Source organism: Mauremys reevesii, linkage group 14 (genome assembly GCF_016161935.1).
Source record: "Mauremys reevesii isolate NIE-2019 linkage group 14, ASM1616193v1, whole genome shotgun sequence".
Classification (NCBI taxonomy): Eukaryota; Metazoa; Chordata; order Testudines; family Geoemydidae; genus Mauremys; species Mauremys reevesii.
Genome location: NC_052636.1, coordinates 12,197,949 through 12,215,574, shown reverse-complemented (window position 1 = coordinate 12,215,574; position 17,626 = coordinate 12,197,949). Strand labels below are relative to the sequence as shown.

The window sequence follows — 17,626 nt, the reverse complement described above, 5'->3', positions numbered from 1 at the left end:
ACGAATGCCATGAGTGTGGGAAAACCTTCAATCGTAGATCAGCCCTTTCTGTTCATCAGAGAATCCACACAGGGGACCGGCCCTACAAATGCAGTGAGTGTGGGAAAACCTTCACTCAAACATCAACCCTTTCTGTTCATCAGAGGAGCCACACAGGGGACAGGCCCTACGAATGCTGTGAGTGTGGGAAAAACTTCACTACCAGCTCACACCTTTCTAGACATCAGAGAATCCACACCGGGGAACAGGCCCTACGAATGCCGTGAGTGTGGGAAAACCTTCTCTTGGCACTCAGCTCATATTAGCCATCAGAGAATCTGCAAGGGCAGTGAACACCATAAAACCCTCTAGGGCTATCAATTTTTTTTCTTTCATACTTTTCCTGATTCCCACATAATAACTTTTTTAATCTGTTTGAACTGTTTGCAGCACTGTTATCCCTCAGCTTGGCCAGATGAGTGGCCCATTTATGCCTTTTGTAGTTTGCCTTCTTTTGAGGTGGGCCCATTTGTCCTTTCTATCAACTCAATTATCCCACAAGTAACTGGAGTGTGCCCTTCTTATGAGGAACCAGAGAGTATCACATTTATACCTTTCCTCCTATTGCAAAGTGATTGTTAGAGTCGCCAGTGATACAGATTGAATCCTTGCCAGTTGTTCTCACGTTGCTCTGGGTTGTGCTAAAGAGCAGTTACATTGGGAATTTTTCATGTTATAGTTAAATAAAGAGGAGCAGGGGAAAAAAGTGTCATTTCAGCCTCTGTGACACTGGAAGGAGATGGGGTGGTTCAGAGATTCCCTCCTTCCCCATCACTCCAGAACTGTTACATTTTGGCTTCTCTGTGCAGAGTTTATTTTCATCACATTCTATCCCTCCACTTCTCAAAATGTCATATGAGGAAGAGTTCTCAGCTGTCCGTGCTTGGAGATGATGCTTTGATTTCTTTCCTCCTATATCAGAGTCGCTATGACTGGAGCTGAAAGTGTCAAAGACCTGGAAGGGGAATTTAAATGAATCCCAAACATAGTGTGATTATTTGGCATTTAAATTCCAGGTTTCATCTATTGGTAAAGCCACTTCCTGCAAGAGGACTATTTTGTCCCCCATTATGGGATGCTGGGATGCTTACAATTTTGTAAATTATATAACTGACTATTGAGAGAGTGCTGAGTGAAGCTGCTTTGAATGGATCAGAGGAGAATGTGATGGGAGAATCTCTTGTCCTGATTCTAACTAATCAGATGTAACCTGCTCTGGAATTTCTCTTGATACTTTCATTGCCATGTATTCTGTCTCTCTGTGATGTGGGTTTCTCTCTTTCCTGAAGGCTGTTTGCTCACCCAATTGGATATTAGTTCAGTTCAATAGGACGTAGCTCAGATTTCTTGGAGAATTGAAGACAAATGACCATTTCCTAAAATCCTCATTTGTCACTTCAGCTTTGCTTTTTCCCACCCCTCCATGATGACAGTTCAAGTGCAGTTCTGTCAACAGTGGAGAACTCTCCAATTTACTGCACATGCTAACAAAGAAACAGCAGTGATTTAAAATCTCTATTCGGAAATGGTGAACAACAACAGAACCCCAACTAACTGAGGGAAGTGCATATGATCACAGTGTAGTTCAATTATTTAAGTCAGTATTTTCTCAGATGATTTGGGGAGAGAATTCCACATTAAGTGATTTTTAACTTGGCAAAGTGCCCATGTATTTGGTTCCTGAAGCATTTTGTAACCCATGCCCCACAGAAGATCTTTCCTATTCGGAATGCTCCCCTTCATGATGCAGGTGTTGAGGAAAGAGAAGTGGTATTTTTGTTCAATTTATCCTTAATAGATGCAAAAAATGTGTATAAAATGAAATCAGTGTTGGAAATCTAATAGCAACAGAAAAATAGCTATTTTTAAATAGAAATTCTAGCTCTGGTAATGAAGATTCTGATCCAGGCCTGTATCCAGTCCCTTGCCTGGACCCGTGTCACCAAATTAAAGAAAAGCTGGGCATGTTTCCGGAAGCCATTGCTTACGACACAGCTGAGATTTTGAGTGGTTTTGTAAAGGATTCTACTTCTGAGAAGTGTAAATTTACCCTAAAAAGGGCAAGGAAACAAAGGGCATCAGGAATGTATGTTTTTTCGGATGAGGCAAGAAAAGGGAGTAGCATTGTCCCCCTTGGGTAGCCCCTGTTCAATTCCAGGTCAGAAAGCAAAACTCTTCTGCAAGAATATCCAAAAAATATTGTGTTTCACTTCACTTCATAAGTACAGTTGTGTGGCAATTAAATGATGACCCTAAAATTTCATAAAAGCAAAGAACGCTGAACAAAAAAGTGTGGGAAATACGGCTGTATCTGAGAAAATGGCTTGGAATGAAGGAAGACAAAAATTGATCGGTTGAGAGAAAAGACCCTGTTTCCCCCTAGTTTGGAACGTCTCTCACAACTACTGGAATAGAAAAGCTAAACAAATGGTGCTCTATTGTTGCAAAGGAGATTGAAGTGAGGCCATTTTCTCCAGATAAAAGAAAATGGTCATGTCAGGAGTGGGATTTGAAACCACGTCTCTATGCAGAAACCAGAACACCCAAGAGAGAGGAAAAAAAAGTCTTAAAACTGGCACTTTGGTCCAGTCCACAATCCTAACGCTACAAAGAATGTGACTTATCAACCCTAGTTTTCATTAATATTTGATGACACTCTTTAGGGAGGCCAAGATGGCACATCTCTTTCAACTCTTAGAGCCCTTCTCCAGCACAGCTGATTTTTAGGCACACTCACCCGGACCTAAAGTTACACGTTTCCTGGAGTTCCATGAGTTCTGCGGTGTTGGAATCTCCCTGCTCGCATTTTAAGCGAACAAAAGATGGGTGCTGGCATTCTGAGACCCTCAAAATCCTGCCCTGGGGGCCAGACAGTTAAGCAACCAGCATCCACAACCTCTACCATGATAGCATCCTGTCTGGCAACAACTCACTTATCAATAGCTGGGGTCTGAAATCCTCATTTCTTTGTTCTATCACTGTAGTCTCCACTTTCCTATTGCTTGTCTGTATAATCTCTGTCTGGTTCTGTGATTGTTTCTGTCTGCTGGATAATTAATTTGTTGGGTGTAAAGCAATTCAGGTGGTGGGGTATAACTGGTTAGATAATCATGTTACAATATGTTAGGATTGGTTAGTTACATTTCAGTAAAATGATTGGTTAAGGTATAGCTAAGCAGAACTCCAGTTTTACTATATAGTTTGCAGTCAATCAGGAAGTAAGGGGGGGGAATGGAATGGGGGTAGGGGAATTGGAGTTATGTTTTGCTAAGGGGGAAATAGAAAGAGGGACACAGACAAGCCTCTGTGGTGTCAGAGCTGGGAAGGGCGATACCGAGGAAGAAAATTGGAATCATTGCTTGCTGGAAGTTTACCCCAATAAACATTGAGTTGTTTGCACCTCTTGAACTGCGGGTATTGCTGCTCTCAGGTCATACGAGAAGGACCAGGGAAGGGGGGCGTGATGGGATAACCCCTCTAAGAAGTACGTCTTTCAAGATGTGAAAAACCCTAGAATCAGTATAATTAAGCTGCCCTAAGCCATGGTTAGATAGTACTAAATGAAAGGAAAGATTGTTCTGTCAATGTAGCTATTACAGGGATGGAAAACCCCTCCACTCACTATAGCAACTGTCTACTCCACAGTGCTAGAGCAGTGTCACAGCAGCATTTTAAGTGTAGACAGCCTCAGAGTGAGACCAGGTCTGGTTCTGTGGATGCTCAGGCACTACAAGAGCAGTGACAATACACGAATGCTTCCGTAGTTGGCAGGATTCAAACTTGCCTGGGGAGACCCCAATGGATTTCTAGTCCATCGCCTTAACCACTCGCCTGCAACTACTTGATGTATAGGTGCTTCACTACACAATGATTCTGTTCTCACTGAATTGTCACTTCAAATTGCTCAGACCAGCTCCCCCAGCACACTCCTGGCTGTGCATTAGTGTAAGTGTGTCCATGGCTGAACAACAAGGGTTCCTGCCCATTTCCCTTCTGGCTGGAGCATGATTAGAGTGTGTTTGTGGTTAACGACATTGCTATAGATTGTTGTTCAGTCCCCACACTGACAATTCAGACCGTCCCATTCCTATTCGAATCTGCACCAGATCATGCCAATAGCCGGAGTCAGGATTTCTCTGGGGCACTGAAATGTTTCAGGGGGTTGGTGCATGAACTCAGCCTTGCATCCATCCCTGATGTTTCATGGACTAACAACAGCAGCGTAAAGAAAGAGCTGATCCAATATCTCACTGTCAGAGGTGATGGTGGCCTCGTCCCGTCTGCCTGACCATTGCCATTGCAGGAGAGAAGGTTTCAGTGGAATCGAATGCCCTGGCTCAAACAAGAGACACAGGGAGGTTTTGCTGTTCATGGATCTGTGCAAAGGAAATTGTGTCTGTATGAAATTGAGGAGGGAAATGAAACGTCCACGTGGTGGCCCAACGCCCTAAGGAATGTGGGCGATGGACTCCGGCTGGGAAATGATTTCACAGGATCAGTGTATTGCCCTGATTAAAAGCTATGGCTAAAAGGCAGCCACTGTTGTCAGTACCTGAACCTGTGTAGGGACGCCCGAGTGGGTATCAAGTCCATTGCCTTAACCAGGGGTAGTCGATTATTTTATCAAGATTCAAATTTCTTGGTCAAGGTATAGTCAATGTATAGACGCCAGAGAAAATAAGACACTGATGCTAATAAGAATATAGAAATATTTTGCAGTCGCTATGGGCATAACTATGATAATTGTTTTGTGTTTCACTCTTTATATATGGCACCACCTTCCTTCCCTTTAGACTTCTAGTTTACCAAGGGTAAAACTAAACATCTCTTCAGATACCAGGGAGTGTTTTTGTTCATTCCTGCTAGCTACACAGGGATTTGATGTAGCTGCTTTCAATCCTCTGGCTCTGCCGGGTTAAGTAACATTTCAGGCTGTCACTGAACTGAAGGAGGGAGATCATTTTTTGACAGGTTACGCCTCCTCTTAAAGGTGTTTGTCTGGCAGCCTTGGTTCCCAGGTCTCTCCTGAGGGAAGAGAGTTTCTTTGCAAAATACCAAACCTTTTAACAGAGCGGAGGGAAAGGCAACGGCCGCATGATGAGGCCAATATCTACCACAACATGATTCTTTTATGTGGGATGACTCTGAACACTGACTGATCTGCACTCTCTTGTGTTTGAAGAGATGTTTAGTTTTGCACTTGGGAACCTATAAGGCTGAAGCAACGTTATGGATAGTGACACTGCGATTGAAGGGTGATTTAAGGTTGTAAAAATTGTTAAAAACACTGAGCTGCCCTGTCCCAGCCTCTGTTCCCCTGGGGGCCCTGCATGTTTGACTCTAGAGCAGGCCGGGAGCAGCAGCTGAGGCAGAGGACACCTGGGCTGGGCAGATAGGAGGGAGTTTAGCAAGTGGAAATGGTAAAACTGCAGTGAAGTATTACCTTGGACTCGACGGCATTTCTCCATTGGTCTGTCTGCTTTGGGTCAGGGACAATGACACGTCCTGCTGCATTTGTCATTTCAAAGGGGGCTTTAGGATTTTCATTCTCAGACATGGTGCACAAAGCAGGACTCAACCCAGGGTGCAAACGAAATGAGCCACTCACAGGTTCTGGCAGCCACAATGAGCCTTTGGTGTGAGAGCTCAGACCTGCCCCTGTCCCAGAGGGAGGGGGGGTGTCTACAAGGGGCTTGGACCACTGATCTACCAGTGCCTAACTCCCAAACTTTCAGTAACTCTATCATCAGTGCCCGTGAGTGTAATTAAAACCATGAGAAAAACCACACTAGGCTAGACCAAAGGCCCATCTAGCTCTGAATCTTGTCCTCTGACAGTAGCCAATAGCAGGTGCCCCAACAGCCACCACTGGGAGTTGAACCCAGGATCGCCTGTTTACAAGGCAGGTGCTTTAGCCGGCTAAGCCATGGTCCCTGCCTGGGTGTAAGACCTAATGTCTGCCCACACCTGACTCCCTGCCATCTCCACCAGGACCTGACAAGCTTTCCTTGTGTTTGGATTCTGCAAAGCAGAGGAGCAGGTGACGTTTTCCTTGCAAGCTGTGTGTGTGAGTGAATCTTTGTCCAAGTCTGCACTACCAAGTTGTTTCAGCAGAAATATATTGCTCAGGTGTGTGAAGAACACACAACGCTCCCTCGGTCGGCAGCTTGGTGTGGCTGGTGTACACACTGCAATGCCACGTCTGGCGACAAAACTGCCCTGTTTTGCTGACAAAATAAAACCACTTTGATGAGAGGCCTAGAGCTTTTTGCAGCAAACGGAAAGTGACGGCGTGCCAGTGTAAATGCTGCTGGTCATTAAATCACCATAACTGGCCTCCGCCAGTATCCCACAATGCCCACCGTGAACTCACCTGCCCTGCATTCCTGCTACAGAGGCTGGGCCCCTCCCCTTTCCTAGCTCCAGGAAGTTCTGACAGCTGAGCCTGCTGCTCTGCTCCGGCAGCCAGGAACAAATCACTGCCGTGGAATGCTGCTCTCCGGCCCTGGGAACACAGAGCAGGGTGGCGGGAACTTCCATACATGGGGGGGCCACCAGCATCCGAACTGTGACACCCCATGACACCCCTTCCCTCCAGGAGGCTCTTACCTTCTAAACAGGGACGGCTGTTTTCTAGTAAAATCACTAAAAGGAAAGGAGAAAACTCGAAAGAGGTTCCTCCTGGCGCTCACGTCCGTGAATCCGAATACTCTCTCAGTCCTCAAAGAGAGACCTGGAGAAGGAGACTTGCTGAAGCAAAGCCACAGGGGTCTCTGAGGTTTCCCTGGCCCCTCGCCCCTGTCCTGCCTCCGTGATGTCAGCATCTCTCTGTGAGGTCACCACCTCCGACCAATAGGCTGAGGTCCTGCCAAAGGCCTTTGTGATGTCACTGCCGCACCCCTCCCTCGCTGTGCCAATGTCCTGCCCCGGCCAGGCACTTTGGAGGTTTGAGCTACTCCCTGTGGATCACCCCACTCAAGGAGCGTTCGTTCTAGGCAGCAAGCCGGCTAGACAGGGAAACATCAGACGCTGCTCCCAATTCTACACTCAGTTTTTCAGAAATTAGTCGACTTTATGGCCAGAAGAGACCATTAGAGCATCTAATCTGACCCCCTGCATATCACAGGCCTCCTGTATGACACAAGAGCTACTTTGGGGGCAAACACATTCCAGAAAGGCATCTTGTCTTCATGAAATGACCTCAGGAGATGGAGAATCCACCACTTTCCTTGGTAGCTTGTTCCTGTGGTGAATCATCCTCGCTGTTGAATTTTTGTGCCTTAGTTGTAATATGAATTTGTCCCTTTTCACCTTCCAGCCATTTGGTCTTGTTATGCCTTTCTCTGCTCGATTAAAGAGCCCTTTAATACCCAATCTTTTCTCTCCATTAAGGCACTTCAACACTTCAGTGAAATCACCTTTCAATCTTCTTTTGATCAGCTAAACAGGTTGAGCTCTTTCAATAGCTCCCTAGAAGGCATTTTTCTCCAGCCCTCAGAACATTAGGTGGCTCTTTGCTGCCCCAGCTCCAATTTCACAACATCTTTTTCAAATGAGGACACCAAAACTGGAGGCAGTTTTCCACTATCAGTCTCACTGATGCCGTGTCAGCTCCTGTGACGTTATTGACATAATTTGTAACTGTATAGCTCACCATTGCAACCACTGTTCTATATTTGCAGCCAATATTGTAGAAAGTTTGTCGTGTAAGGGGTCCATGGAGAGGTTCTGACTGGCTGATTATAATGATGCTATCTCTAGTTGTGTATCAGTTTTGTAGTTGACGTTATTAATATTGGCTCTATGCTGCCTGTATTTCAAACTTGTTCTCTGCTTCTGGGGAACACCCCGGACAAGTTGGTGTCAGTTCTGCCTAGCCTGCTTGATGGCCCATTAAGGACTATCAGCTATACAATCGACCCACTGAGAGAAGGCAGATACGCCTTGTGACTCAGCAAGGTCTGCAGGGACCTGCCTATGGAGAGAACTCTAAGGTTTTTCTGTGCCACGTGCTGGATAGAGTGTCCTTGGGACAAAGAAAGCAAAGACCACATGGCAAGAGACTATAAAAGGCTGATGCCTCATCTCCAATCCTGCTTTTTACCTCTGGAGGGACTTTGCTACAAACTGAAGCTCTGTACAAAGGACTGAATGACCTATCCCAGCTGTGGATGGACTCCCGAGACTTGATTTGAACCTGCAGTTTATTCCATCACTGCTACAAGCCTGAACCAAGAACTTTGCCATTACTGTATGTGAAGGGTTAAAATCCATGTGCATTTTATATAACAACCTGGTCTATGGCTTGTGCCAGCTCTTTTCCAGACCCAAAATCCAGATTATTGTCAGGGGACGAGAGGCCTAGCAAATAGTGATCAGCTAAGAGAAAGCTGGGTAAACAGAAAGCCTTGCTTGCTGAGATAGGCCTGGTCAGCAAATTGCCAGGTGTTGGAGCTAAGAACTAAATAATTGTGTCTTATTCAGAATTGCAGATTGAGCAAAGAATCCCTGTTCCTATTGTGTTAGTCTCTTCTGTAGGGAGACGTTTTTCCCACAGAGCCAACCTTGAGTTTATGAAAAGTTGGCACGTCAGTATAAGATATGGCATCCTTCCACCTCCCTTCCCAGGGACCAATGCCTGCCTTAAGACACACAGAAAACAATCTTTATTGCCATATACTTTCACTGTTTCTTTGCTTTAACCCCTAGGAATGTACCTGTTGGACAATCAAAGGAGTTGCTCCATTCCTATGGACCTCAAATCAGAATTCAACATATATATTTTATACTAATAACATATTATCAAAGTATTAATGAAATGTTAACTTGCTAACTTGAGACCATGGGTGGAGACATTATGTGACCTGTTAACCATTGGCTACTGTGCTATCTTGTCTTGCTGCAAAACCTATCCTAGGTTTTGGAACTGCCTTCACTTTCCCCCACCCATGGAAAATCTATATATTCTATTGTAATTAATTAATTAATTAATAGTGTCTCTGAGCCTAATAAGCCCACTCCGCCAGCACTGTGTGTAATAAACTCCTATTCTTTTCCTCTACACAGTGGAGATTTGTGTCCTTCAGAGACACCTGCTGAAGAAAGAGGAGATTCAGCATCCAGCTTGGCTGAATGTGTCTCCTCTCCCCACAGCTTGGTGATTTTTGAGGAAATGGAGAAGACTGCCTTTGTTTAGCTGTACATTGCTTGCAAAAGAAACAGGTCTTTTTGGTGACAAGAGTTGAAAGGAGCCATTAGACAAATGTGGAGATAGGAAAAATGTCCCCTAACTGAACTGGCATCTCTGGATGCTGAAGCCACAACACAAAGTGCTAAACAGTATATGAGAACGGCTGGTGTCAGAAGAGTCTCTACCAAAGCCTCCCAGTGGTGTCTTGTTCCCACCAGCGGGGGCCTCTCTGTGCACAGAACTCCTGGTAGCGTGATGGCTGCAGGCAGTGGAGAACTCCATTTTGGCATCTCTTTGTCAGTGAACATCTGCAGTGTCTGTTTAAAGGTCTCTGGATAGTGATCTTTGGGAAGAGCTGGCTGAAATGACTTCCTAGTAACCAGGAGATCCTGGCTTGGCCTGCCAGTTCTTCCTTGCAAGTCTTGAGGGAAATGGGGAACGTCTGTAGTTTGGAATTTGCAGGTGTTGTCCTGGACCATCAAATGGAACAGTTGCAAGTACTTTCTTGAGGCAGGCACCATGGCTTAGCTGGCTAAAGTACCTGTCTAGTAAACAGGAGATCCTGGGTTCAACTCCCAGTGGTGCCTTGTTCTATGACTTTTGTCTCCTCTGCTCACATTTTCCTGTCTCTTTCCAGGAAACAGAAGAGACCTCCCTTGGTATCCAAGTAATTGCTTGCTAAGGAAAAGGTTTCTTTGGAGAGAAACATTGGAAAGAATCAGATCACAAGCTTGGAGCTGATGAAAAGGCTGCTGTGACTGGCATTAGCATGGTGGTTGCTTCAACTACAATTGCTGCAACACAAGAGCCTGCGCCACACGTCCTTGTGATTCGCTGAGGATATCTGCACACAGATGTCATGTCATCTTCCTTTTGATTGTCACTGATGAAAAATGGAGCCGCTGGGAGAAAAGTCCCAGAGGCACCTGCCAGGTAAAGTGGAGGTTAGAGATGCAGCACCCAGTAGTGCCTTGCCAAATGTGTCCACTCCTCCCACCTTTTGGTCAATCTTTTGAGGAAACAGAGAGGACTGCCTCTGCCTTGCAATGCAAATGCTTCCAAAAGAAACCGGTCATTTTTTCTGACAAGTGTTGGAAGGAGGCACCTAAGAAATGTGGAGACAAGGAAAAGGTCGCCATAACTCAACTTGCATCCATGGTTCTTGAGGCCACAACGCAGAGCACTAAGCACTGTACGACCACAGCTGGGGACAGAAGGGTCTTTTCCAAAGGCATTTTCCACTTGCAGGGTCCTCTCTGTGCGCAGAATTCCTGATAATTTGATGTCTGCAGGCACTGGAGATCACTATTTTGCCATCTCTCTCACTGTTTCAGTGAACATCTGCTGTGGTTGTTGAAAGTCTGTGATGGGATCTATGGGATGCAACCTGAACAGTGGGACCCTGAGCTCCCTCTCACACTATGATGCTGTGAGGAGCTGTGAATCTCTGGCAGATATTGCACTTACACAGACATCCACAGGTAGGGACACATCCAGCTGAGTTGCATGAATGCTTCTCCCAGACACTCATAACACTAATGGTAGATAGAGAGCCTCCCGCCAATTTCCCCCAGCTCTGCAGCCTTGCGCCCCTGGATCATACCATCTTGCCTTAATCAGAAGCCTGATCAGTGTGAGTTTATTACGCAGGGTCCATCCCTCCCTCACTGTGAATTGTACATGAACCAGCCTTGTAACGGAGTTGCGATTTCCCAAGAACTTCAAGCAAAATACACCAGTTTAAGTACAGCATAAAACAGATTTATTAACTACAGAAAGATGGAGTTTTAAGGATTATAAGTGGTAGGCATAAAAGAGCAAAGTTACCATGGAAATTAAAGATAAATTCACAATCTAAACTTTACACCTTATTACACTAGGCCGTAGTTCGGTTATGCCACAGGACGGCTTAATGCTCGAGCTGCAGTGCATGCTGGGCAGGCTTAAGGCCGGGCTCCCCATGGCAGGAGAGAAGAAGATGACTCGGCCCCTGCAGGGGCAGGCTGGGGCTTCCTGGATCCCATTTGCTCACAGCCAGTGCCCTGCCCCCACTCCCATGTCATCAATGGCTCCCCCAGGTCAGCCAGAATGGAGCAGCGGTTTTCACTCCACGAAGTCCACTTATGGCTTACAGGCAACTCCCAGACCCACCATGTCGGCCAGAAAGGAGCCCACTCCACCTCGCCATTGCTGCTTTTCCTTCCCCCCAGAACCCCGCTTCTCCTGGGCTGCAAGGAGCCACCCCTGGGAAGCCAAGAGGCAGGCACAGGATTCTGCCTCCCAGCAGCCAACCGCACCTCCCCCGGCTTTGCAGAACGAATGGTGATGCTCTACTAACCCCATTTAGCTGCACTGAGGCGCTTAGCTTCTGCCCTGCCTTCCTCAGCTCGACTTTCCTCTTTTGCCCCATTCCTGCCTCACTTCCTCCTTTGGCAAGTCACGCAGAGGAGGCCAGCAGGAAGAGCCGGCCTCCACCGGCCAACCTCCCAGGGCAGAGGAGGCCAAGCCACAAGCCTCCAAAAGGTGACACGCCGCACTCCTCTAGGTTCTCCAGCCTGACACCAAGGTGCTTTCTCCACTGCTGTCAGCACCCTCTGTCATGCAGGGGTTGGAGTTATCCCACGGACAGGCCAATAGGAGAAGGAGGAGGCCTTCCTGAACAGCAAGGGGATCTGGGAAAAGGAAGCCATCATGTTTCTGCCTGGTTTTGAACCAGGGACCATTTGCGTGTTAGGTAAATGTGATAACCGCTACACTACAGAAACTCCATCTGCTTGGCTGTTGCTCACCCTGCCACAGACCAATGGACAAACCTAGAGAAAGTGGTGGCAGCCCTTCGATGGGTCAGCTGGCAGAGCAGAGGACTGGAGCGGGCACTCAGGAAGTCGTCCTTACGTCGCCTTTGTGACTCCAGCTTGAGGGAGAGCTTCTTTTTCTTCCCCTTGCTGACAAAGAGCAAGAGAAGAATGAAAGGTCAGGTGGGCCAACTCGGTGCAGAAGCCCATGCTGCCTTTTCCTGCTGCATAGCCTGAAATGAGGGACTCGTGGCAGTTAAAGGAACTGCTGCACTTTCAGAAAACATCCCACCCGTGCACAAAGGGGGATAGAAGAGCCTGTTAGTCTAGCACGCTCCCAACTGAACTACTTCAGCAGCTGCTCGGTTTCTTTTTGGCCTCCTGCTTTTCTGTCTGGGATGTTGTTGTCAGCTGTGGCATAGAAAAAGGACGTCATTGCGAGCGGCCCATGAAGACAAAGTTCACTTTTGCCTTCCTTGCTCGGCTTTACTTGCTTCCTTGCCCTATTCCTGCCTTAGTTCCTGTGTTACCTGAAGGCGACGGGGGGCCAGCAGTACCAGGAGGAAGTTGGGCAGCTAGACCCTGGTGGCAAAAGTCCTGCCACCACTTGCCACCCCACTCTCTTCTCCCAGCGTCACATATTGGCCACCAGGGACTTGGGGCCCAGCAGCGCAACGGAAGGCAGTGGACAGAGCCACCCTCGCCTTGAAGCTCCAGCTCATTAAACCACATCTTCAGTCGCTGATGGCCAATGAGAGACTGACATCGCTTGCTATTTTAGCACTTGAAAATGCCATTGGTCAGTCATTGGATCTCTGTAATGCTGTTACAGAACAAATGAACATGGAATCTCAGTGTGACATTCTATACCTTTGGGGGAGCGGCTGTAACCCCCATAATCCTCATTTTCATATCATCGTGATCTTACATATAGAGCATGAGTTGTAAGGTATCAGGGAAAGGATATGATCTGCTGAAAGTCATTTCTCTACCCATAGATGTATACCATTCATGCATATGAAGTCATGAGAATTGTGCAGCGTGGTTGTCACTGTGCTGCAAGGTGGGGGAGTCAGCCAAATATTAGCTCCCCAGTGGCAACAGCAAGGAAAGTAACCAACACCCGGACAGGGTGTCAAACAACCCATTGACAGCCATTGTCCAGCAAGGGAGCTACAATGCAATGACTCACCTGCATGAGGACACCCCAGGGGAATTGCTCAGACTTGCTTGGAGAGACGCAGTGATGCTCACCTGACTCTGAAGGGGGGTGGGGGCAAAGCCATGAGGGAAGAAAGGACATGATAAAAGGAGAGACATTTGCCAGGCTTTATCTCTCTATGTCACCTACATCTACAGACACCCCCACACCAAGCAACTGAAGCGCTGATGAAAGGGGAGAGCCTGGCTGAAAAGCCACCAGCCAGCCTGTGGTGAGAAGCATCTGAGTTTGTAAGGGTACTGAAAGGGTTAAGATCAGCTTAGAATTAAAAGCAATGAGGAGTCCGGTGGCACCTTAAGGACTAACAGATTTATTTGGGCATAAGCGTTCCTGGGTAAAAAGCCCACTTCTTCAGATGCATGGAGTGAAAATTGCAGATAGAGGCATAAATATAGATTGGAACACGAAGTGACGGGAGTTACCGTACAAGGGGAGAACCAGTGTTGAAGGCTAATTCAGTCAGGGTGGATGTGGTCTGTAGCCCTGAGGATTAATCTGTTGGTCTGTATAAAATGTCTTTTTGATAAAAGTGTGTAGGGTGAGGACTGAGAGAGTATTCGGGTTCATGGATGTGAGCGCCAAGAGGAACCTCTTTCGAGTTTTCTCCTTCCCTTTTAGTGATTTTACTAGAAAACAGCCGTCCCTGTTTAGATGGTAAGAGCCTCCTGGAGGTTTGAAACCTGTTCAGTCTGATCCATCTGGTGAGAGTTGAATTCTAGGGATGGAAAACACGAGCTTAAGGAGGCAGAATTTTATTCCACACCTGGGATTTTGTCCCTGAGAATCACTGGGGACATTGGGGTTTGTCCTTTTTGTTTCACCTTTTCCTCCATCCCTCCCTCCCTCCTTTCTCTTCGTTTCTTGCTTCTTTTCTCTTTTCTCCTGTTCCCCTCCCAACACCAGGAGGGGTGTGTGTGTGTGTGTGTGTGTGTGTGTGTGTTGTGGGGGAGGGCTCTGCAGCTCCCACTGTGGGAGGTCCACCCAAAAATGTGGGCCTGAAATAGTGCTCGGGCAGTGATCCCCACCATTGACCTGGGCCATCCTTTGGGCTCTCTGGTGAGAACCCTCCGCCTCCCGTCCTCAGTCTCTACCCTGATTGGCTGAGCAGGGGGTTATTGACAGGGAGGAGACTCAGGTCCTTGTTGTTCTCTTTTAAGACCAAGGAAATAAGTCAGAACCAGTTCTGTGTTTGATGAATTTTGCTGCTTCTCTACATTAATGGTCTCTGAGCAGTTCATGATTCTCTCAAATGTTGCAGTTCTCCTCAAATACTTGCTGAATAATTCGTGTCCACTGTTGTTGGTCTGGAGCTCATCTGTGAGCACTTTATTCAGGTCATTCAGTGTATGAAATTCAAGATCCGATGGTTAGATTGAAAATCAGGGCTTTTGGGTCCTATTCCCAACTCTGCCCCTGACTGGCTGTGTGACCTAAGAGAAGTCAATTCTCCTTTCTCAGCCTGAGCTTCTCTCTCTTTCGAGTAGGGGTAATAATGATCCGCTCCTACCTAGCTCAACACAGTCACTCTTCCCCAGCACACACACTGTCTCTCCCCAGAACACAAACAGTCTCTACCCCGCCACGCACACTGCAGTTGAAAAGCAGCTGGCAATCTAGTAAGATGCCCGTGGAACGGTGGGATAGAGAAACCTGCATCATGTGATGCTGTACCAGCCCGTGAGGCACTGCAAACCCTTCCCAAAACACCCTGCAGCCAGTTGCACAGTGGGATAGTTGCCCACAGTGCACTGCACTCTGTTGCCATCCACGAACTGCTAGCATGGATGTGCTCTGGTGACACAAGGGGCATAGGGAGGACATTCAATAGCTGTTTTAACTAAACACTTTAACTAAAGCAGCAATGCCAGGGGGGGTTGGTGGCTCCTTTCTTTCCTCACCCTGGAGTAAACTCAGCTTTTTATTCCATTCTTGATGTTTCATGGAATAACAACAGACGACCGAAGAAAGACGTGGACAGGGTGGGTCTCGGGAGGGGCAGAGAGTTTCGAGCGGTGGGCAGAGCAGGTCTCGGAGGTGGGGGCAGTGGGCAGGGCAGGTCTCAGGGGAGAGGCAGAGAGGTGTGGGTGGTGGACAGGGTGGGTTGCAGGGATGGGTCAGAGCGGTGGCGGCTGGTGGGCAGACCTTGTGGTAGGGGGTGGAGAGGCACGAGCAGGAGGCAGGAAGGCCTTGGGGGAGGAGAGGAGCAAGCGAAAGGTGGCTCAGCCATCCTCAGCCAAAGAGGAAGAGCGGGGGTGGGAAGTGGCCAAACAGGAGCAAGGGGGGAGCACAGGTGGGGCCTCAGAGAGAGGAGAAGGGTGGGGGGCAGTGCCATGGTCTGGGCACCAATGGGCCCCCCACTTCCAGGGAGCTTCCAGCGCTCACACCCAGCCTCCCCAAATGCAAGAGCCATGGGCCACCTATTCTCTTCATCTTCACTAACCAAGCCCCTCCCCAAGCTATGTTGATGGGAGAAGCCCTCCTGTTGGCACAGCGCTATCTGCACCCGGGGTTAGGCTGATATAACTGCATTGCTTAGGGAGGTAAATTTTTTACACCCCTGAGTAATGTAGTTACACCGATCTAATTTTGTAGTGTCGACCTGTCCAAAGAACCTTGGGAGTAAAACTTCCCCTGCTCCTCTGCTTTACTGAATCCAAACACCAGCAAAGCTTGTCAGGCCCAGATGGGGGTTGGCAGAGAGTCAGGTGTGTGCAGACATGATCCCTTCAGCAACTGTAGGCACCATGGCTTAGCTGGCTAAAACCACTGTTTTGTATACAGGAGATCCTGGGTTCAAGTTCCAGTGGTACCTTACTGAGTTGCTTTTGGGGCACCTGGTATTGGCTTCTGTCAGAAGACAAGATTCAGAGCTAGATTTACCGTCGGTCTAGCCTAGTGCGGTTTTTCTTATGGTTTAAATTACACTCACAGGCACTGATGATAGAGTTACTGAAAGTTTGGGAGTTAGGAGCTGATAGGTCAGTGGTCCAGTCCTCTCACAGACGACCTCCTCCCTCTGGGACAGGGGCAGGTCTGAGCTCTCTCACCAAATGCTCACTGTGGCTGCCAGAATCTGTGGGCAGTTCGTTTAGATTATGCCGAGGGTTGAGTCCTGTTTTGTGCACCGTGTCTGAGAATGAAAATCCTAACCTGCCCTTTGAAATAACAAAAGCAGCAGGACGTGTTTCTGTCCCTGCCCCAGAGCAGACAGACCGATGGAGAAATGCCATGAGTCCAGGGTAATACTCCCCTGCGGTTTTACCATTTCCACTTGCTAATCTCCCTCCCAACCTTCTGGGCTCCTGGAGCAGGGGACTGAGCCTGAGCTGAGACACGGACACTGCAACTTTACAGCCCAAGCCGCATGACCCTGATTAATGTGACACGGGCCAGTCGTGGGTGTTTCATTGCACTGGAGACGTAGCCTAATGTTATGTCTACACTGCGATTAAAACACCCAGGGCACCTGTCGCAAAGCCCGGGTCAGCTGACTCAGGGTTATGGGGCTTGGGCTGCAAGACTATAAAATTACAGGGCAGACAGATGGGCTTGAGCCCAGTCTCTGAGACCCCACGAGGGGTGAGGGTTTCCGAACCCAGGCTTCAGTGTGAACACAAATATCTGCACCACAGTTTTTAGCCTCTCAGCTTTAGCTTCATGAGCCCACGTCAGATGGACCAGGCCAGCCATGCTGCCATCTTTATCCCAGGAGAGATGGACTCTAAGGGTACGTCTCCATTGCCATGTCAGCCCAGGGGTGGCTCGCTGTGCTCAAAGCAGCACCCTGGAAGCCCCATATTCACCACCCTCATATAATGATGATACGGTTTGTACAAAGTCTGCCTGGTGAGGTGTCATTTCAAAAGTCTTGGTCTGTTGAACATTAATATTGTGTTGGATTGTGTGTGTAGCATTGGCTGGGAAGTTGTGCTCTGTGTGTTACTGAGATGAGGTTGGGAAATGCCCACCACCAGCCTTTCAGGTGTGACAAGGGAGGAGCCAGACCCGCTGCTGGCCCATTAAAGAGATCCACACGCCCAAGGACTATCCCAGGAACCGTGTACAATGCAGACTTTTCTCCGAGATAGCACAGCGACAATGGACACTGCTTGACTCCCATCCTAGCAAAGGTACTTCCTAGCCAGCTGGAAGAAACTATGAAAGGGGTGGTAGAGACATCATGAGTTGCCCTCTCTCCCCCACAACTCAACACCTGTAAACACATCTGGAGGACAAACACTGAACTGAAATAATTCAGAAATCAGAAGAGAATAATAATAGTACATTCAAACCAAAGTCCCAAACAGACTAGTAGTGGTTTTTCAGCAGAAAATTTTCAGTTTGGGGAATTTTGTTTTCTCAGTCAGACTTTGCCAAGGG

At 47.7% G+C, this 17,626-nt stretch overlaps 1 non-coding gene and 1 pseudogene across 1 annotated transcript; one reads left to right on the top strand and one right to left on the bottom strand.

Moving 5' to 3' along the window:
- LOC120381497 overlaps positions 1–17,626 on the bottom strand; it is a 265,866-nt pseudogene that overhangs the window by 204,483 nt on the left and 43,757 nt on the right.
- Positions 9,743–9,816, top strand: TRNAT-AGU. Its single transcript has one exon. It is a non-coding gene; the product is annotated as a tRNA-Thr (tRNA).